The following is a 23,128-nucleotide window of genomic DNA, read 5'->3' as shown; positions in this document are numbered from 1 at the left end:
CTTCCTGCTGCCTTGTATTGAGGTATTTAATGTTTTTTCACTTCTTAATTGAACTGCTTGGCACTCTTCTGTTATTTGTTTTGATAACTATTGTTCTGTTTGCTTCAACTGCACTTCCATATTCATATTAGCCATTCTTGTTTCTTGCAATATCTCCTTGAATTTGGCTAGCTATTTTGTTAGAAAATCTAATTGCTGATTGAATTCAGTAACTTGTTCTGTAGGACTGAGTTCATCAGTTACTGTTTTAGTCTCTTCTTTCATGGAAGATTCACAGCTTAGGTACAGATGTTGATTTCTGGAAACTGTATCAATGAGCTCTTGAGCTTCTTCAATTTTCTTTCTCATGTGTATAGATCCACCAGCTGAGTGATCTAGAGAAATCTGAGCTTTCTTTGTAAGCCCATAATAAAAGATGTCTAACTGCACCCACTCTAAAAAAATTTCAGAGGGGCATTTTCTTAGCATCTCTCTGTATCTCTCCCAGGCATCATAAAGAGATTCATTATCTCCTTGTTTGAAGCCTTGGATGTTCAGCCTTAGCTGTGTCATCCGTTTTGGAGGGAAGTATTGATTCAGGAATTTTTCTGACAGCTGTTTCCATGTCCTTATGCTAGCTTTAGGTTGGTTATTTAACCACCTCTTAGCTTGGTCTTTTACAGCAAATTGAAACAGTAACAATCTGTAGACATCCTGATCTACTTTCTTATCATGTACTGTGTCAGCAATTTGTAAAAACTGTGCCAGAAACTCTGTAGATTCTTCTTGTGGACGACCGGAATACTGGCAACTTTGCTGCACCATGATAATGAGCTGAGGATTCAACTCAAAACTACTGACTCCGATGGAGGGTATACAGATACTACTCCCATATGAAGCAGTAGTGGGGTTAGCATATGACCCCAGAGTCCTTCTGGACTGTTCATTTCCACTTAGGTCCATGATGGAAAAAGGGAGATGATGTGGATTTATTTTATTATTATAGAGAAAATTTTGAAATAATAAAATAAAATAAAAACTAAAATATAAAGAAAAACAAAAGAATTTGAAAATATTTTATGAAGATTTTCGAAAAAGTGAGGAGAGAGAAAAATTATAAAAATAAAAAATATTTTGTGTTTCTTGTTTAAGTCTTGAGTCTAATTTTAAGTTTGGTGTCAATTGCATGTTTCAAAAATTTTTGAATTTTTCGAAAATTCATGCATGTGTTCTTCATGATCTTCAAGTTGTTCTTGACAAGTCTTCTTGTTTGATCTTCAGATTTTCTTGTTTTGTGTTTTTTTGTTGTTTTTCATATGCATTTTTGCATTCATAGTGTCTAAGCATTAAAAATTCATAAGTTTGGTGTCTTGCATGTTTTTCTTTTCTTGAAAAATTTCAAAAATAAGTCTTGATGTTCATCTTGATCTTCAAAGTGTTCTTGGTGTTCATCTTGACATTCATAGTGTTCTTGCATGCATCATGTGTTTTGATTCATAATTTTCATGTTGTGAGTAATTTTTGTGTTTTTCTCTCTCATCATTAAAAATTTCAAAAATAAAAAATATATTTTCTTTTTTTCTCTCATAAATTTCAAAAATTTGGGTTGACTTAGTCAATTTTTTTTTAAAAATAAGTTGTTTCTTATAAGTCAAGTCAAATTTTCAAATTTAAAAATCTTATCTTTCCAAAATCTTTTTCAAAAGTCAAACTTTTCCATTTGTTTTCTTGTTTTTCGAAAATTTTTAAAAATTAATTCCAAAATATTTTTCTTATCTTTATTTCAAAATTTCAAAAACTTTGCTAACAATTAATGTGATTGAGTAAAAAATTTGAAGTTTGTAACTTTCTTATTAAGAAAGGTTCAATCTTTAAATTCTAGAGTCATATCTTTTAGTTTCTTGTTAGTCAAGTAATCAATTTTAATTTTAAAAAATTAAATCTTTTCCAAAATATCTTTTTAAATCATATCTTTTTCAACCATATCTTTTCAATCATATCTTTTCAAATAATATCTTTTTCAAAAATTTGATTTCAAAATATCTTTTCTAACTTCTTATCTTATCAAAATTGATTTTTAAAATCTTTTTCAACTAACTAATTGACTTTTTGTTTGTTTCTTATCTTTTTCAAAACCACCTAACTACTTTTCTCTCTCTAATTTTTGAAAATTACCTCACCCTTTTTATCAAAATTCCTTTTAATTAACTAATTGTTTCAAATTTTAAATTTAATTTTATTTCTTCTCTTAATTTTCGAAAATCACTAACCCTTTTTCAAAAATAATTTTCGAAAACTCCCCTCTCTCATCTTCTTCTAATTATTTATTTATCTACTAACACCTCTCTTCTATTCAAGAATTCAAACCCACTCTTCCCCCTTGTGTTTGGATTCTTACCTTTTTCTTCTTTTATTCTCTTATTCTTCTACTCACATAAAGGAATCTCTATACGGTGACATAGAGAATTCCATATTTTCTTTGTTTTCTTCTCTTTCATATGAGCAGGAACAAGGAAAAAGGCATTCTTGTTGAAGCTGATCCTGAACCTGAAAGGACTCTGAAGAGGAAACTAAGAGAAGCTAAAATACAACAATCCACAGACAACCTTACTGAAATTTTCGAACAAGAAAAGGATATGGCAGCCGAACCCAACAACAATAATGCAAGGAGGATGCTTGGTGATTATACTACACCCACTTCCAAGTTTGATGGAAGAAGCATCTCAGTCCCTGCCATTGGAGCAAACAATTTTGAGCTGAAACCTCAACTAGTTGCTCTAATGCAACAGAGCTGCAAGTTTCATGGACTTCCATCAGAAGATCCCTATCAGTTTTTAACTGAGTTCTTGTAGATTTGTGAGATTGTTAAGACTAATGGAGTAGATCCTGAAGTCTACAGGCTCATGCTTTTCCCTTTTGCTGTAAGAGACAAAGCTAAAACATGGTTGGACTCACAACCTAAATATAGCCTAGACTCTTGGGATAAGCTGGTCACGGCCTTCTTGGCTAAGTTCTTTCCTCCTCAAAAGCTGAGCAAGCTTAGAGTGGATGTTTAGACCTTCAAACAAAAAGATGGTGAATCCTCCTATGAAGCTTGGGAAAGATACAAGCAGATGACCAAAAGGTGTCCTTCTTACATGCTTTCAGAATGGACCATTCTGGATATATTCTATTATGGTCTATCTGAGTTCTCCAAGATGTCACTGGACCATTCTGCAGGTGGATCCATTCACCTAAAGAAAATGCCTGTAGAAGGTCAAGAACTTATTGACATGGTTGTAAATAATCAATCATGTACACTTCTGAGAGGAATTCTGTGAATAATGGGACGCCTCAGAGGAAGGGAGTTCTTGAAATTGATGCTCTGAATGCCATATTGGCTCAGAACAAAATGTTGACTCAGTAAGTCAACATGATTTCTCAAAGTCTAAATGGATGGCAAAATGCATCCAACAGTACTAAAGAGGCATCTTCTGAAGAAGAAGCTTATGATCCTGAGAACCCTGCAATGGCAGAGGTGAATTACATGGGTGAACCTTATGGAAACACCTATAATTCCGCATGGAGAAATCATCCAAATTTCTCATGGAAGGATCAACAAAAGCCCCAACAAGGCTTTAATAATGGTGGAAGAAATAGGCTCAGCAATAGCAAGCCTTTTCCATAATCTTCTTAGCAACAGACAGAGAATTCTGAGCAGAGCCCCTCTAGCTTAGCAAATATAGTCTCTGATCTGTCTAAGGCCACTTTAAGTTTCATGAGTAAAACAAGGTCCTCCATTAGAAATTTAGAGGCACAAGTGGGCCAGCTGAGTAAGAAAGTCACTGAAACTCCTCCTAGTACTCTCCCAAGCAATACTGAAGAGAATCCAAAAAGAGAGTGCAAGGCCATTGACATAATCAAAATGGCTGAACCTAGAGAGGAAAGGGAGGACATGAATCCCAATGAGGAAGACCTCATGAGACATCCCCCAAGCAAGAAGGAGCTCCCTATTGAGGACCTAAAGGAATCTGAGGCTCATATAGAGACCATAGAGATTCCATTAAACCTCCTTCTGCCATTCATGAGCTCTGAAAACTATTCTTCCTCTGAAGAGGATGAAGATGTAATTGGAGAGCAAGTTGCTCAATATCTAGGAGCCATCATGAAGCTGAACGCCAAGTTGTTTGGTAATGAGAATTGGGAAGATCAATCTCCCTTGCTCATTAGTGAACTAGATACATGGGTTCAGCAAACTTTACCTCAAAAGAAACAAGATCCTGGTAAATTCTTAATACCCTGTACCATGGGCACCATGACCTTTGAGAAGGCTCTGTGTGACCTGGGGTCAGGTATAAATCTTATGCCACTCTCTGTAATGGAGAAACTGGGAATCTTTGAGGTACAGGCTGCCACATTTTCATTATAGATGGCAGACAAGTCAGTAAGACAAGCTTATGGATTGGTAGAGGACGTGTTAGTGAAGGTTAAAGGCCTTTACATCCCTGCTGATTTCATAATCTTAGACACTAGGAAGGAGAATGATGAATGCATCATCCTTGGAAGACCCTTCCTAGCCACAGCAGCAGCTGTGATTGATGTTGACAGAGGAAAGCTAGTCCTTCAATTGAATGGGGACTACCTTGTGTTTAAAGCTTAAGGATATTCCTCTGCAACCATGGAGAGGAAGCATGAAAAGCTTCTCTCAATACAGAGTCAAACAAAGCCCCCACAATCAAACTCTAAGTTTGGTGTTGGGAGGCCACAACCAAACTCTAAGTTTGGTGTTGAACCCCCACATTCAAACTCCAAGTTTGGTGTTGGGAGTCCACAACATTAACCTGATCACCTGTGAAGCTCCATGAGAGCACACTGTCAAGCTAGTGACATTAAAGAAGCGCTTATTGGGAGGCAACCCAATTTTTATTTACCTAATTTTATTTTTATTTTATTATTCTTTTTTGTTTTATTAGGTTCATGATCATGTGGAGTCACAAAACAAATACTAAACTTAAAAATAGAATCAAAAACAGCAAAGGAAACAGCATACCCTGGAGGAAGACCTTATTGGCGTTTAAACGCCAGTAAAGAGCATCTACGCCAGGATTACACCCTGAGGAGAGCTGGCGTTAAACGTCAGAAACAAGCATGGAACTGGCATTCAACGCCAGAAATATACTGCAGACTGGCGTTGAACGCCCAAAACAAGCATAGAACTGGCGTCTAATGCCAGAAACAAGCATCAATCTGGCGTTAAACACTAGGATTGCATGCAGAGGGCATTTTACACGCCTAATTGGTGCAGGGATGATAAATCCTTGACACCTCAGGATCTGTGGACCCCACAGGATCTCCACCTACCTCAACTCACTCTCTCTTCTTTCACACAATCCAATAACACTCTTCCCTAAAAACCCTTCATCAATCACCTCAATCTCTCTTCCCCATCACCTCTTCACCACTCACATCCATCTTCTCTTTCCCATAAACCCCACCTACCCTCAAATTCAAAATCCCTTTTCCCACCCGAACCCACCCTAAATGGCCGAACCAAACCCCTCTCCCTATGCTATATAAATCCCTCCATCCTTCTTCATTCTCACACAACACAACCCTCTCTTCTCCCCCTTGGCCGAATACACGCCTCTACCCCCTCCTCCATATTTTCTTCTTCTTCTTCTATTCTTTCCTCTTTTGCTCGAGGGCGAGCAATATTCTAAGTTTGGTGTGGTAAAAGCATAGCTTTTTGTTTTTCCATAACCACTTATGGCACCTAAGGCCGGAGAAACCTCTAGAAAAGGAAAAGGGAAGACAAAAGCTTCCACCTCCGAGTCATGAGAGATGGAGAGATTCATCTCAAAGGCCCATCAAGACCACTTCTATGAAGTTGTGGCCAAGAAGAAGGTGATCCCTGAGGTCCCTTTTAAGCTCAAGAAAAATGAGTATCCGGAGATCCGATATGAGATCCAAAGAAGAGGTTGGGAAGTTCTGACCAACCCCATTCAACAAGTCGAAATCTTAATGGTTCAAGAGTTCTATGCCAATGCATGGATCACTAGGAACCATGATCAAAGTATGAACCCAAAACCAAAGAATTATCTTACAATGGTTCGGGGAAATACTTAGATTTCAGTCCGAAAAATGTAAGGTTGGTGTTCAACTTGCCTATGATACAAGAAAACAAGCGCCCCTACACTAGAAGGGTCAACTTTGATCAAAGGTTGGACCAAGTCCTTATGGACATATGTGTGGAAGGAGCTCAATGGAAAAGAGACTCAAAAGGCAAGCCGGTTCAATTGAGAAGACAGGACTTTAAGCCTGTGGCTAGAGGATGGTTGGAGTTCATCCAACGCTCCATCATCCCTACTAGCAACCGATCCGAAGTAACTGTGGATCGGGCCATCATGATCCATAGCATCATGATTGGAGAGGAAGTAGAAGTTCATGAAGTCATCTCTCTTGAATTCTACAAAGTAGCCGAAAAGTCCTCCACCATGGCAAGGCTAGCTTTTCCTCATCTTATTTTCTATCTATGCTACTCAGCTGGAGTTGTCATAGAAGGAGACATCCTCATTGAAAAGGATAAGCCCATCACTAAGAAGATGATGGAGCAAACAAGAGAGGCCTTCCATGGATCTCAAGAGATGCATGAGGAAGCTCATCATCAAGAAATCCCTGAGATGCCTCGAGGGATGCACTTTCCTCCCAACAACTATTGGGAATAACTCAACACTTCTCTAGAAGACTTGAGTTATAACATGGACCAACTAAGGGTGGAGCATCACGAGCACTCCATCATTCTCCATGAGATTAGAGAAGATCAAAGAGCAATGAGGGAGGAGCAACAAAGGCAAGGAAGAGACATAGAAGAGCTCAAGGATATCATTGGTCCTTCAAGAAGAAGGCGCCACCATCACTAAGGTGGACTCATTCCTTGATCTTATTTCTCTATTTTTTGGTTTTTATGCTATATGTTTGTCTATGTTTGTGTCTTTACTACATGATCATTAGTATTTAGTAACTATGTCCTAAGGCTATGAATAATTCCATGAATCCTTCACCTTTCTTAAATGAAAAATGTTTCTAATACAAAAGAACAAGAAGTACATGAATTTCGAATTCATCTTTGAAATTATTTTAATTATATTGATGTGGTGACAATACTTTTTGTTTTCTGAATGAATGCTTGAATAGTGCATATTTTTAATCTTGTTGTTTATGAATGTTAAAATTGTTGGCTCTTGAAAGAATGATGAACAAAGAGAAATGTTACTGATAATCTGAAAAATCATGAAATTGATTCTTGAAGCAAGAACAAGCAGTGAATAGCAAAAGCTTGTGAAAAAAAAAAGCAATTAGAAAAAGCCAATAGCCCTTAAAACCAAAAGGCAAGGGTAAAAAGGATCCAAGGCTTTGAGCATCAATGGATAGGAAGGCCCAAGGAAATAAAATCCAGGCCTAAGTGGCTAAATCAAGGTGTCCCTAATCATGTGCTTGTGGCATGAAGGTCCAAGTGAAAAGCTTGAGACTGAGTGGTTAAAGTCGTGATCCAAAGCAAAAAGAGTGTGCTTAAGAGCTCTGGACACCTCTAACTGGGGACTTTAGCAAAGTTGAGTCACAATCTGAAAAGGTTCACCCAGTCATGTGTCTGTGGCATTTATGTATCCGGTGGTAATACTGGAAAACAAACATAAATGCCACAGACACATGACTGGGTGAACCTTTTCAGATTGTGAGTAAGCTTTGCTAAAGTCCCCAGTTAGAGGTGTCCAGAGCTCTTAAGCACACTCTTTTTGCTTTGGATCACGACTTTAACCACTCAGTCTCAAGCTTTTCACTTGGACCTTCATGCCACAAGCACATGATTAGGGACACCTTGATTTAGCCGCTTAGGCCTGGATTTTATTTCCTTGGGCCCTCCTATCCATTGATGCTCAATGTCTTGGATCCATTTTACCCTTGCCTTTTGGTTTTAAGGGCTATTGGCTTTTTCTGCTTGCTTTTATTTTTTCACAAGCTTTTGCTATTCACTGCTTTTTCTTGCTTCAAGAATCAATTTTATGATTTTTCAGATTATCAGTAACATTTCTCTTTGTTCATCATTCTTTCAAGAGCCAACAATTTTAACACTCGTAAACAATAAGATAAAAAATATGAACTGTTCAAGCATTCATTCAGAAAACAAAAAGTATTGTCACCACATCAATATAATTAAACTAATTTCAAGGATGAATTCGAAACTCATGCACTTCTTGTTCTTTTGTATTAAAACATTTTTCATATAAGAAAGGTGAAGGATTCATGGAATTATTCATAGCCTTAAGACATAGTTACTAAATACTAATGATCATGTAGTAAAGACACAAACATAGACAAACATATAGCATAAAAACCAAAAAATAGAGAAATAAAAACAAGGAATGAGTCCACCTTAGTGATAGTGGCGCCTTCTTCTTGAAGGACCAATGATGTCCTTGAGCTCTTCTATGTCTCTTCCTTGCCTTTGTTGCTTGTAACAACCCCGATTTTTGAGTACGCGGATCTTTTCTACAGGCACGAATTTCTCCGGAAGATCAGTAAAGGGAACACCTCTGCTGTATCATCAAGCATCTCAATCCTCATTGTCATTATGACATCTTTAAGCCAAAACCTCTTTTGAGGCAAGCTCGACAACGCGGCCACGGAGAACCTAGTTTTTGAACCGTATCGGTTAGGAGTTTTGATTCTAGTTTTCGTAAATAGGCTCAGTTTGACGAACCGGACTCGATTCATGAGAGAAGAAAGATAATAGTATGATATTATCATTATATTAGTATTAGAGGTTGCTTGAAAGATATTATATGGTTACCTGGTCTGTTTTAGTTAAAAACAGGAAATCGGTTTAACCAGGTTTACGGTTTACTGGTGCAGCTTAGCACCAGCACTCTCTGATGACTTTAGCAATGCTAAGGGCTCATCATACATGTTTTATTCTCATAATAAATATGTTACTAGTGTCATTTATGCTAGTAGCTTAGAAAATAATTTTTAGAGATATTTTTACAAGTGTTCCGATACACCTAGTTTTAGTTGTTATACACTTGAGATATTTTAATATTATTTTAATCCACCTCCAAGCCAACCAATCACAACTCACCTTACACCCCCAAGACCTCCAAGGCTGTCTCATTTCATCATTTTGGCCGAAAATAACAAGAGAGAAAAGAGAGAAACCTTCATGAACACTTAATCTTCAAAGCTTGATTTCTTCTGAACTAAAACTCAAATCAAAACTCCGATTTCACCAAAATGATCCTCTCTTCTTTCTCTACATAACCATATAATATATCAAGGCTGGAAATAAGGTGAGATGGCTGTCTCCCTCCCTCTTCAATTCGGTTTTCAAGGAAAACCATGTAAACATGTGTTTTCTTGATGTTTTTCCTTAGGAATCATGCTTAACTTGACTTGAGGGCCAAGAAACGTGAATTTTCAGCAAGTCTAAGGTGAGATATCTCTTCCTAACATACTGAGTGAGATTTGGTCAGTTGAGAGTTTTTGGATTTAAAGTTGTTCTTGATGTGATTTAGGAGGAAAAAGTGCTTAAGGACCACCTGAAAGTTTAACCGAATTAGGAGCAGCAAAACCAGGTAGGGTGTCACGAAATTAATCTTGGTTATTTGTGTTTGAGATGTGTGAATGTTGTATTATTTGGTTGTGCTAAAAATTGGTTGCATATATGATTGATTCTTGGTGAAAATTTGGTGAAATTCTGATGAAATTTGATGAAATTTAAGCTTTAAAGTTCATGTTCTTGGGCAGCTGGGAAAAACGAAACCCTAAGCTTAAATTGAGGTTCAATTTGTGTTGAAATCATGTAGAAAAGATGGGGTTTTAGTGGCTGCTAATTTATTATGAATTATAGTAAAAATCGGTTGCTGAAAAGACTGAAAAACGGGTAAAAACAGAGAAAGAATCTGAAGAATTTATGAAGAACATGAAGAACACTTTGAGTGTGATGAAGAACAATGAAGAACAGGCCTTAGATCTTAAAAAGGGCAAGGAAGTAAAATTTTTGGTGTTTTAGGGGTTGTCTGGTAATTTCTGAAAGTTAGGGTGGTAAAAGTAGAAATATTAAAAGTTACGGGTGGTAAAAAGTGAATTTTAAAGGTTAAAGGTTAAAGTAAAGTTAATTTTCGAAAATATATTAATAAAATAATAAATAATAATAAAATATTAAATAATAATATTTAATTAAAAATAATATTTTAATAAAAATAATAAAATAATGCAGAAAAGGCAATTTTCTGTAAAAGCTTTAGAAAGACAACTTTAAGTGCAGAATCTCATAATTAGCTTCATAAAATACTTAGGGAGTGGTAATATCATGTTAGTGAGGCAAAGATAAAGAAAAGATAAAAAGTTAAAGAAAAGATAAAAATCGAAGAAAAAGTCTGTAATGTTTTAATGACAGAAAAACAGATAGAATTAGTGAACGAACTAGGGCAACATAGTTAGTCCTTGAGTTGCGACTAGGGTTAAGTATTATATGAAAAGTTAACCTGTTTCAGTATAGACTTAATGAACCTATACTTGGGACAGGCTAACTATTCATACCGAAATTTACATAAGCTTTAAATACATATGTTAAGCAGAGAAACCAGAGCAGAGTAAAGAAACACAGAGAACAGAGTAACCAGAGCAGAATAGAGGGATACAGAGAAAAGAGTAATCTGAGCAAAGTAAAAAGACACAGAGAAGAGAGTAATGTGACAAAGAGAAATGGTTTGAGTTAAGATGTTGTAAAAGTAAAAGCTGTAGAGTTTATATAGCATGATTGAACAGAGAAAGAAAGAGGTACAACATAAGAATGTGAAAGTGATGATGAATAATGAGAATGTTAATGAATGATGATAATGAGAATGATTATGTAAGAATCTGCTGCAGAGAGGCCGTCAGATAGATGGTGGTACGACCACTGAGAACGCTTTCCTGGGATACCTTGCTATAATGCTTTGCTGTAAGACAGAGGTTGCTTACAGATGTATCAAGATGAATGTGCTCCTGTAAGACAGAGGTTGCTTACAGTGAGTGTGTTGTTGCTCCTGTAAGACAGAGGTTGCTTATAGTGAGTATGTTGTTGCTCCTGTAAGACAGAGGTTGCTTATAGTGAGTCTGTTGGGTGTATATCGGCTAATAAGTTTCGCCTTGCAAGACAAAGGTTGCTTGCAGTGGATACCCTGCAAAACAACGGTTGCTTGCAGTGGATATTGCCAACAGGAAAGCCTTATCCAGACAGAGGTTGCTGGGTAACGTCGGGAGCGGGTATGTAACCGACAGATGAGCTCATTACCTGCACTAGGGCTAGACATGCATCATACTTGGTTGTGCATTTTCTCTATTATGATTGTTGCATGAATGTATGCTTTCTTTGTTTGTATTCTATTCTCTGTGTTTGTGTCTATGTTTTACTTTCTTGTATTCTTCTGTTTGTGATCTTTTTCTGTTTTCTCTATTTTCTCTATTTATCTGTCTTCTGTTTACTACTTCTCTATATTCTGCTATTAATCTGCTAAACAACACAAAATTAATGAACGTAACTAATAACCCCGGCCCTACTAAGAACTCTCCAGTTCTTACCCCTTCTCTCTCCTTTCCCCTTCCAGATGGAAGCATGAGTACCCTTCCGTAGTTCGCTGATGACCGTTCGTAAAGAGAATTCCGCTCTAGGTAGTCTTCTGAGTCTAGGGTGAATCTCTTTATCTATGTATATGTATATACTGTGAGACCAACCAACGTCTACATCCCGTTCGTATGCGCACTTTAATCTGAATCCTGTGTACGAGACTCCCGTTGTGTGGCTACTTGATGAGGTACCAGAGGGACGTCCTATGGCAATGTCTGATCGTGCAGAGGAATAGCAGATGATGTCCTACCTTTGGTGACGTTCACTTGACTTGAGTTTTGAAGACTTAGAACGTACTTTCCCTCGCTTTAGTAGTTTAGAGGGACTAGGCGAGTATAGAGTCTAGGCTAGCCTGGGTGCCAGCTTAGGGACTTCTTGAACAGGTCAGGACCTGGGATGTTGTATATATATATATATATATATATATATATATATGTATATATATATATATATATATATATATATATATATATATATATATATATATATATATATGTATATAGATATTATTTAGCTATATCTAGGGGTGTTCTAACTAAAAGTCTATACTCTAATAAAGGCTGGATCACTGAATCTTGTTAGCTGCTTGTGATGTATTTATGTGTGGTTGTTTATAACTATTTTATCTGTTATTATTTGTGAATTGATTATAAATGATTATGTTTATTAATCCAAACATTTTCAAAAAAAATACACCTCGCAAATTAACTACGCTTTTAACAACGAATCAGGCTCATATGATAAATAATAGATAATAACTAGGAAGACAAATTGGTAGCGCTCAGTTTCCGGTGTGTCCTAGGCGTACTGAAAATTGGGTCGTTACATTGCTCCTCCCTCATTGCTCTTTGATCTTCTCTAATCTCATGGAGAATGATGGAGTGCTCTTGATGCTCCACCCTTAGTTGGTCCATGTTATAACTCAAGTCTTCTAGAGAAGTGTTGAGTTGTTCCCAATAGTTGTTACGAGGAAAGTGCATCCCTCGAGGCATCTCAAGGATTTCTTGATGATGAGCTTCCTCATGCATCTCTTGAGATCCATGGATGACCTCTCTTGTTTGCTCCATCCTCTTCTTAGTGATGGGCTTGTCCTCTTCAATGAGGATGTCTCCTTCTATGACAACTCCAGCTGAGTAGCATAGATAGAAAATAAGATGAGGAAAAACTAGCCTTGCCATGGTGGAGGACTTTTCGACTACTTTGTAGAATTCAAGAGAGATGACTTCATGAACTTCTACTTCCTCTCCAATCATGATGCTATGGATCATGATGGCCCGATTCACAGTAACTTCGGATCAGTTGCTAGTGGGGATGATGGAGCGTTGGATAAACTCCAACCATCCTCTAGCCACAGGCTTGAGGTCCAGTCTTTTTAATTGAACCGGCTTGCCTTTTTAGTCTCTTTTCCATTGAGCTCCTTCTATGCATATGTCCATAAGGACTTGGTCCAACCTTTGATCAAAGTTGACCCTTCTAGTGTAAGGGCGTGCATCTTCTTACATTACAGGCAAGTTGAATGCCAACCTTACATTTTCCGGACTGAAATCTAAGTATTTCCCCCGAACCATTGTAAGATAATTCTTTGGGTTCGGGTTCATACTTTGATCATGGTTCCTAGTGATCCATGCATTGGCATAGAACTCTTGAACCATTAGGATTTCGACTTGTTGAATGGGATTGGTCAGAACTTCCCGACCTCTTCTTTGGATCTCATGTCGGATCTCCGGATACTCATTTTTCTTGAGCTTGAAAGGGACCTCAGGGATCACCTTCTTCTTGGCCACAACTTCATAGAAGTGGTCTTGATGGACCTTTGAGATGAATCTTTTCATCTCCCATGACTCAGAGGTGGAAGTTTTTGTCTTCTCTTTCCTCTTTCTAGAGGTTTCTCTGGCCTTAGGTGCCATAAATGGTTATGGAAAAATAAAAAAGCTATGCTTTTACCACACCAAACTTAGAATATTGCTTGCCCTCGAGCAAGAGGAGAGAGAATAGAAGAAGAAGAAGAATATATGGAAGAGAGGGAGAGAGATGTGTATTCGGCCAAGGGGAAGAAGAAAGGGTTGTGTTGTGTGAAAATGAGGAAGGATGGGGGGGTTTATATAGTGGAGGGAGAGGGGTTAAGGTTCGGCCATATAGGGTAGGTTTGGGTGGGAAAGAGATTTTGAATTTGAAGGTAGGTGGGGTTTATGGGGAAGAGAATATGGATGTGAGTGGTGAAGAGATGATGGGGAAGAGAGATTGAGGTGATTGGTGAAGGGTTTTGGGGAAGAGAGTTTTATTGGGTTGTGTGAAGAAGAGAGAAGGTAACTTGAGATAGGTGGGGATCCTGTGGGATCCACAGATTCTGAGGTGATCCTGTGGGGTCCACAGATCCTGAGGTGTCAAGGATTTATCATCCCTGCACCAATTAGGCGTGTAAAACGCCCTCTGCATGCAATCCTGGCCTTTAACGCCAGATTGATGCTTGTTTCTGGCGTTAGATGCCAGTTCTATGCTTGTTTTGGGCGTTCAACGCCAGTCTACAGCATGTTTCTAGCATTGAACGCCAGTTCCACGCTTGTGTCTGGCGTTTAACGCCAGCTCTCCTTAGGGTGTAATCCTGGCATTTAAACGCCATATTATTGCTTGTTTCTTGCGTTCAACGCCATATTCATGCTCTGTTCTGGCGTTCAACGCCAGCCAGATGCTCCTTACTGGCGTTTAAAGGCCAGTAAGCTCTTCCTCCAGGGTGTGCTGTTTCTTCTGCTATTTTTGATTCTGTTTTTAAATTTAGTAATTGTTTTGTCACTCCATATGATCATGAACCTAATAAAACATAAAAGAACAATAAAATAAAAATAAAATTAGATAAATAAAAATTGGGTTGCCTCCCAATAAGCGCGTTTTTAATGTCACTGGCTTGACAGTGTGCTCTCATGGAGCTTCATAGGTGATCAGGTCAATGTTGTGGACTCCCAACACCAAACTTAGAGTTTGAATGTGGGGGTTCAACACCAAACTTAGAGTTTGGTTGTGGGCTCCCAATACCAAACTTAGAGTTTAATTGTGGGGGCTTTGTTTGACTCTGTATTATTGAGAGAAGCTTTTCATGCTTCCTTTCCATGGTTGCAGAGGAATATCCTTGAGCTTTAAATACAAGGTAGTCCCCATTCAATTGAAGGACTAGCTCTCCTCTGTCAACATCAATCACAGCTCCTGCTGTGGCTAGGAAGGGTCTTCCAAGGATGATGCATTCATCCTTCTCCTTCCTAGTGTCTAAGATTATGAAATCAGCAGGGATGTAAAGGCCTTTAACCTTCACTAACACATCCTCTACCAATCCATAAGCTTGTCTTACTGACTTGTCTGCCATCTGTAATGAAAATGTGGCAGCCTGTGCCTCAAAAATTCCCAGTTTCTCCATTACAGAGAGTGGCATAAGATTTATACCTGACCCCAGGTCACACAGAGCTTTCTCAAAGGTCATGGTGCCCATGGTACAGGGTATTAAGAATTTACCAGGATCATGTTTCTTTTGAGGTAAAGTTTGTTGAACCCATGTATCTAGTTCACTATTGAGCAAGAGAGATTGATCTTCTTAAGACTCATTACCAAACAACTTGGCGTTCAACTTCATGATGGCTCCTAGATATTGAGCAACTTGCTCTCCAGTTACATCTTCATCCTCTTCAGAGGAAGAATAGTTTTCAGAGCTCATGAATGGCAGAAGGAGGTTTAATGGAATCTCTATGGTCTCTATATGAGCCTCAGATTCCTTTAGGTCCTCAATAGGGAGCTTCTTCTTGCTTGGGGGACGTCCCATGAGATCTTCCTCATTAGGATTCACGTCTTCCCCTTCCTTTCTAGGTTCGGCCATTTTGATTATGTCAATGGCCTTGCACTCTCTTTTTGGATTCTCTTCAGTATTGCTTGGGAGAGTACTAGGAGGAGTTTTAGTAACTTTATTACTCAACTGGCCCACTTGTGCCTCCAATTTTCTGATGGAGGACCTTGTTTCACTCATGAAACTTAAAGTGGCCTTAGACAGATCAGAGACTATATTTGCTAAGCTAGAGAGGCTCTACTCAGAATTCTTTGTCTGTCTTCCACCATTATTAAAGCCTTGTTGGGGCTTTTGTTGATCCTTCCATGAGAAATTTGGATGATTTATCCATGAGGAATTATAGGTGTTTCCATAAGGTTCACCCATGTAATTCACCTCTGCCATTACAGGGTTCTCAGGATCATAAGCTTCTTCTTTAGAAGATGCCTCTTTAGTACTGTTGGATGCATTTTGCCATCCATTCAGACTTTGAGAAATCATGTTGACTTGCTGAGTCAACATTTTGTTCTAAGCCAATATGGCATTCAGAGCATCAATTTCAAGAACTCTCTTCCTCTGAGGCGTCCCATTATTCACAGAATTCCTCTAAGAAGTGTACATGAATTGATTATTTGCAACCATGTCAATAAGTTCTTGAGCTTCTGCAGGTGTTTTCTTTAGGTGAATGGATCCACCTGCAGAATGGTCCAGTGACATCTTGGAGAACTCAGATAGACCATAATAGAATATATCCAGAATGGTCCACTCTGAAAACATGTCAGAAGAATTCCTTTTGGTCTTCTGCTTGTATCTTTCCCAAGCTTCATAGAGGGATTCACCATCTTTTTGTTTGAAGGTCTGAACATCCACTCTAAGCTTGCTCAACTTTTGAAGAGAAAAGAACTTAGCCAAGAAGGCCATGACCAGCTTATCCCAAGAGTCCAGGCCATGAGCCTGTAGACTTTAGGATCTACTCCATTAGTCTTAACAGTCTCATAGATCTGCAAAAACTCAGTTAAAAACTGATAGGGATCTTCTGATGGAAGTCCATAAAAATTGCAGTTCTGTTGTATTAGAGCAACTAGTTGAGGTTTCAGCTCAAAATTGTTTGCTCCAATGGCAGGGACTGAGATGCTTCTTCCATCAAACTTGGAAGTGGGTGTAGTATAATCACCAAGCATCCTCCTTGCATTATTGTTATTGGGTTCGACTGCCATATCCTTTTCTTGTTCGAAAATTTCAGTAAGGTTGTCTCTGGATTGTTGTATTTTAGCTTTTCTTAGTTTCCTCTTCAGAGTCCTTTCAGGTTCAGGATCAGCTTCAACAAGAATGCCTTTTTCCTTGTTCCTGCTCATATGAAAGAGAAGAAAACAAAGAAAATATGGAATCCTCTATGTCACAGTATAAAGATTCCTTTATGTGAGTAGAAGAATAAGAGAATAAAAGAAGAAAAAGGTAAGAATCCAAACACAAGGGAGAAGAGTGGGTTTGAATTCTTGAGTAGAAGAGAGGTGTTAGTAGATAAATAAATAATTAGAAGAAGATGAGAGAGGGGAGTTTTCGAATATTATTTTTGAAAAAGGGTTAGTGATTTTCGAAAATTAAGAGAAGAAATAAAATTAAAATTAAAATTTGAAACAATTAGTTAATTAAAAGGAATTTTGAAAAAAAGGGTGAGGTAATTTTTGAAAATTAGAGAGAGAAAAGTAGTTAGGTGGTTTTGAAAAAGATAAGAAACAAACAAAAAGTCAATTAGTTAGTTGAAAAAGATTTTAAAAATCAATTTTGAAAAGATAAGAAGTTAAAAAAGATATTTTGAAATCAAATTTTTGAAAAAGATATTAATTGAAAAGATATGATTGAAAAGATATAGTTGAAAAAGATATGATTTAAAAAGAAATTTTGGAAAAGATTTAATTTTTTAAAATTAAAATTGATTACTTGACTAACAAGGAACTAAAAGATATGACTCTAGAATTTAAAGATTGAACCTTTCTTAACAAGAAAGTAACAAACTTCAAATTTTTGACTCAATCACATTAATTGTTAGTAAAGTTTTTGAAATTTTTGAAATAAAGATAAGATAAAGATTTTGAAAATAAATTTTAAAAATTTTTGAAAAAAAAAAGAAGAAAAATGAAAAGGATTTGATTTTTGAAAATGATTTTGGAAAGATAAGATTTTTAAATTTGGTGAGAATTTCAGATAAGCGTGTGGAGATGCTTTGTCCCTTCCGTCTCTCTGCTTTCCTACTGTCTTCATCCAATCCTTCTTACTCCTTTCCATGGCAAGCTGTATGTAGGGCATCACCGTTGTCAATGGCTACATCCCATCCTCTCAGTGAAAATGGTCCAAATGCTTTGTCACAGCACGGTTAATCATCTGTCGGTTCTCGATCATGTCGGAATAGAATCCATTGATTCTTTTGCGTCTGTCACCACGCCCAACAATCGCGAGTTTGAAGCTCGTCACAGTCATTCAATCCTTGAATCCTACTCGGAATATCACAGACAAGGTTTAGAGTTTCCGGATTCTCAAGAGTGGCCGCCAAAGGGTTCTAGCTTATACCACGAAGATTCTGATTAAGGAACCCAAGAGATACACGATCGGTCTAAGGTAGAACGAAAGTGGTTGTCAAGCACGCGTTTATAAGGATGGATGGTGATGAGTATCACGGATCATCACATCCATCAGGTTGAAGTGCAGCGAATATCTTAGAATAAGAATAAGCATGAATTGAATAGAAAACAGTAGTACTTTACATTAAAACTCGAGGTACAGCAGAGCTCCACACCTTAATCTATTGTGTGTAGAAACTCCACCGTTGAAAATACATAAGTGATCAAGGTTCAGGCATGGCCGAATGGCCAGCCCCCAAAGTCTAAGAACTAAACGTCCAAAGATAAACCAAAATAAATTTTCGAAAACAAGGAGCATTGGATTTAAAAATTTTAAGTCTTGTGTCTTTTGTGTGTTTTTCTCTTTCTTAATAAAATTCAAAAATAAAAAATACCTACTCCTTTAATTTCTCATAATTTTCGAATTACTTGGGTTGACTTGGTCAAAATTTTTCAAATTATATATTTTTCAAAAATATCCTAACCACTTTCTCTCTCCTCACTTTTTCGAAAATCTTCATAAAATATTTTCAAATTCTTTTGTTTTTTTTATTTTAGTTTTTATTTTATTTTATTTTATTATTTCGAAATTTTCTCTATAATAATAAAATAAATAAAATAAATCCACATCATCTCCCTTTCTCCATTATGGACCTACGTGGAAATGAACAGTCTAGAAGGACTCTGGGGTCATATGCTAACTCCACTACTGCTTCATATGGGAGTAGTATCTGTATACCCTCCATCGGAGTCAGTAGTTTTGAGTTGAATCCTCAGCTCATTATCATGGTGCAGCAAAGTTGCCAGTATTCCAGTCTTCCACAAGAAGAACCTACAGAGTTTCTGGTACAGTTTTTACAAATTGCTGACATAGTACATGATAAGGAAGTAGATCAGGATGTCTACAGATTGTTACTGTTTCCATTTGCTGTAAAAGACCAAGCTAAGAGGTGGTTAAATAACCAACCTAAAGCTAGCATAAGGACATGGAAACAGCTGTCAGAAAAATTCCTGAATCAATACTTCCCTCCAAAATGGATGACACAGCTAAGGCTGAACATCCAAGGCTTCAAACAAGGAGATAATGAATCTCTTTATGATGCTTGGGAGTGATACAGAGAGATGCTAAGAAAATGTCCCTCTGAAATGTTTTCAGAGTAGGTGCAGTTAGACGTCTTTTATTATGGGCTTACAGAGAAAGCTCAGATTTCTCTAGATCACTCAGTTGGTGGATCTATACACATGAGAAAGACAATTGAGGAAGCTCAAGAGCTCATTGATACAGTTGCCAGAAATCAGCATCTGTACCTAAGCTGTGAATCTTCCATGAAAGAAGAGACTAAAACAGTAACTGATGAACTCAGTCCTGCAGAACAAGTTATTGAATTCAATCAGCAATTAGATGGAGGAGCATAAGAGTGCAACTCTCATTCTAGGAAGACCTTTCCTAGCAACGGGACGAACCCTCATTGACGTCCAAAAAGGGGAAGTAACTCTGAGAGTCAATGAGGTCGAGTTTAAGTTGAATGTTGTCAAAGCCATGTAGCACCCAGACACCTTAAATGACTGCATGAGCATTGATATTATTGACTCTCTAGTAAAAGAGGTCAATATGACTGAGAGTCTCGAATCAGAGCTAGATGATATCTTTAAAGATGCTCAGCCTGATCTGGAGGAACCGGAGAGAATAATAAAACCTTTGAAAATCCCTCAGGAAGAGGAGAAACCTCCCAAGCCCGAGCTCAAACCATTACCACCATCTTTGAAATATGCATTTCTGGGAGAAGGTGATACCTTTCCTGTAATCATAAGCTCTACCTTAGAGCCACAGGAAGAGGAAGGACTAATTCAAGTCCTAAGGACACACAAGACAGCTCTTGGGTGGTCCATCAGTGATCTTAAGGGCATTAGCCCAGCCAGATGCATGCACAAGATCTTATTAGAGGGTGTCGCTAAGCCGGTGGTTCAACCACAGAGGCGGCTGAATCCAGCCATGAAGGGGGTGGTGCAAAAGGAGGTCACTAAATTACTAGAGGCTGGGATTATTTATCCTATTTCTGATAGCCCCTGGGTAAGCCCTATCCAAGTCATCTCTAAGAAGGGTGGCATGACAGTGGTTCATAATGAAAAAAATGAATTGGTTCCTACAAGAACAGTTACAGGGTGGCGTATGTGTATTGATTATAGAAGGCTCAATACAACTACCAGAAAGGATCATTTTCCTTTACCATTCATAGACCAAATGCTAGAAAGACTAGCAGGTCAAGAATACTACTGCTTCCTGGATGGATATTCAGGTTATAATCAAATTGCAGTAGACCCCCAGGATAAAGAGAAAGCAGCATTCACATGTCCATCCGGAGTATTTGCATACAGAAGGATGCCATTTGGTCTGTGCAATGCACCTGCAACCTTTCAAAGGTGCATGCTCTCTATTTTCTCTGATATGGTGGAAAAATTTCTGGAAGTCTTCATGGATGACTTTTCAGTATTTGGAGACTCATTCAGCTCCTGTCTTGACCATGTAGCACTTGTTCTAAAGAGGTGTCAAGAGACTAACCTGGTTTTAAACTGGAAAAAATGTCACTTTATGGTGACTGAAGGAATTGTCATTTGGCACAAAATTTCGAACAAGGGAATAGAGGTGGATCAAGCTAAGTGATGCACAAAAACTTGTCTCTCAACAAATTTCCCTTCGGAAAGTATACCGAATTGTCATCAAGTAAAAACTCACAATAGAGTGAGTTTTTACTTGACGACAATTCGGTATACTTTCCGAAGGGAAATTTGTTGAGAGACAAGTTTTCGTGCATCAAGTTTATGGCACCGTCGCCGGGAATTAATTGTGATTAACAAACTAACGGTTGATTGATTTACTAGATTATACACTTTTCTTTTGTTTTTTGTTTTCTTTTGTTTCTTTATTTTCTTTTGCTAATTAACTGTTTGTGATATTGCCTCACTGGGAATTTCCTCATCTGTGACAATGGAGATTCTAATTTCTTTTGGTGATTATTGTTTGAGACAGAGCTTTTTGCAGGAAAGAAAGGAGCATCCATCATATGGTAGTCAATCAAATTTCATGGAAAACTCTCCACCACCACAAAATAATCCACTTTACTATGCTCATGGTGGGTGGGAGTATCAAGAACATGAAATGGGGTACTTTCCAGAGCCACAAAATGGTCCATATTTTGGTGAAATTGATCACTACTCAAGTTGTGGCTGGGAAGATCAAAATCAAAGAGATTTTACTCATTCATACCCCATTCATCAAGAGTCATCACCTCTCAATTATACAACCTCACCTCCTAGCTTTCCGCATCAAAACCCTTCACCACTTGGATATGGCTCAACATAAAATTCCTTCCCACATCCATATAATTCATCTCACCACTCACACAATTCATTGCATTACACACAATCTCACAATCCACAAAATCCATATCATTACCCACAAGAGTCATACCACTCTCAGAATACAACCACAAAACAACCAATTCTATTTATAAAATAGCCACCCTCAATCTCCAAATTCCAACCCAGTTGCACACCCTCCCCTCGAGGATAAGCTATCAAGGATAGAGAACCTACTGGCAATGCTCTTGGAAGAATCTAAGGACACAAAGACTTTCCAAGAGGAAGTAAAATCCATTATGCAGTACCGGGGTGTTGCCATTAATAAGCTTGGGGCACAAGTTGGATATCTATCAAAGCAAATCACTACCTACAATTCTCTCAGTGGTACCATGGCAAACCCAAGGGAGGAATCAGAAGAACAAGAAAAAGAGGCACCCATACCAAGTGAGATTTCTATGAAGAAGGAGGAGGATATGAGAGTATATAAGCCTAAGGCTCCATACCCACAGAGGTTACTAGTGGTGACAAAAGAATATACAAACTCACTCCCAAAAGACTCAATGCAACATCATGTAGAAGAAAGGGAGGAAGTCAATCAAGGGAGTCCACACTACTCTAATGACACAGAGAGTTGCATAAAGGGTGAGTTCATTGAACCACCAATTCAAGAAGCTCTTGATGAGGAAAACACTCCAACCATCATACAACACCCAAGTCCTAAAATCAAGGTGGTGAAGGCAATCAACATGAGCACTAAAAAGAGGATGGTGACCAAGAAAAGAAGGACAATATCCATAAAGAAGAAAAGGTCAACCAAAAGCCATCCCACCCCTACCCCAACAAGCACGTTTACTCAAGCTAACAACAAAAGAAAGCTTGTTAGGGAGAGGCACTCTAAGCAAGGGGCATTAACTGGCTCCTCTTTCCTCTTGAGGTCATTCATCTTAACAAACTAGAAGAAGAGGAAGAAAGTCATGAACAACATGTCAAGCTAATGACATTAAAAGAACGCTTGTTGGGAGGCAACCCAACCGTAGGTAATATTTTCTTGCTTTGCTAAGTTTACTTTCAATAATTTGGCCATGCAATAATTTGATTTTCAATCTTCACTGGGTACTTGCAACATTCTAAATTAAGAGTGTCACACTAAGTTTGGTGTTGTCACTTATTTTTCATGCAAGGTACCAAGCACACCACTTGTTAATGCAATCAAAATGTCTCTGTTTGTATCTCTTGTGCCTTTATTTTATTCTTAATCTTGCTTGCTGAAACACATGCATACTCACACTTCATTCTAAGACATTCATGGTCCATCATAAACCACATCACCACTGTTTTACTTGTTGTTTAAGGATAAGCAATCATTCTAAGTTTGGTGTGGGAAGGGGGAGAATAGGAGGAAAAGGACAACAATAATGAAGATAAACTACAAGGTGGTAAAGTTCCTTTCTCCTCTTACTTATTTCCAGCACTTTAAATTGCATGATTGTCTTCTATTTTCTTTGTATGCATGTGTGATTACTCCTTGTGAATAAGCATAATTTGATATTTGATTTGTAACATGTTGCTATGATATCATGATTATCATCTTGAGTTTTACTTGCACCCAATATCTTTAAGAATCCAACAAAAAAATCATTCTTTTGAAAGGAAAATGTTGAAGAATTTTATAAATCATGGGGCAAGCAAAAGATTAAGAGGAGTGGAGGTTCTGATTGTATG

The 23,128-nt window shown here is 37.8% G+C and overlaps 1 non-coding gene across 1 annotated transcript; it reads right to left on the bottom strand.

Annotated features, from left to right (window-relative positions):
- Nucleotides 1-3,014: 3,014 nt before the first annotated feature.
- LOC130954977 (small nucleolar RNA R71) lies at nt 3,015-3,122 on the bottom strand. Its single transcript, XR_009076536.1, has one exon. It is a non-coding gene; the product is annotated as a small nucleolar RNA R71 (small nucleolar RNA).
- Between the last annotated feature and the right edge of the window lie 20,006 nt (nt 3,123-23,128).

The sequence above is a fragment of the Arachis stenosperma genome, chromosome 1, assembly GCF_014773155.1.
Source record: "Arachis stenosperma cultivar V10309 chromosome 1, arast.V10309.gnm1.PFL2, whole genome shotgun sequence".
In the NCBI taxonomy this organism is placed as follows: Eukaryota; Viridiplantae; Streptophyta; class Magnoliopsida; order Fabales; family Fabaceae; genus Arachis; species Arachis stenosperma.
This window is presented reverse-complemented; position numbering and strand designations above follow the sequence as displayed.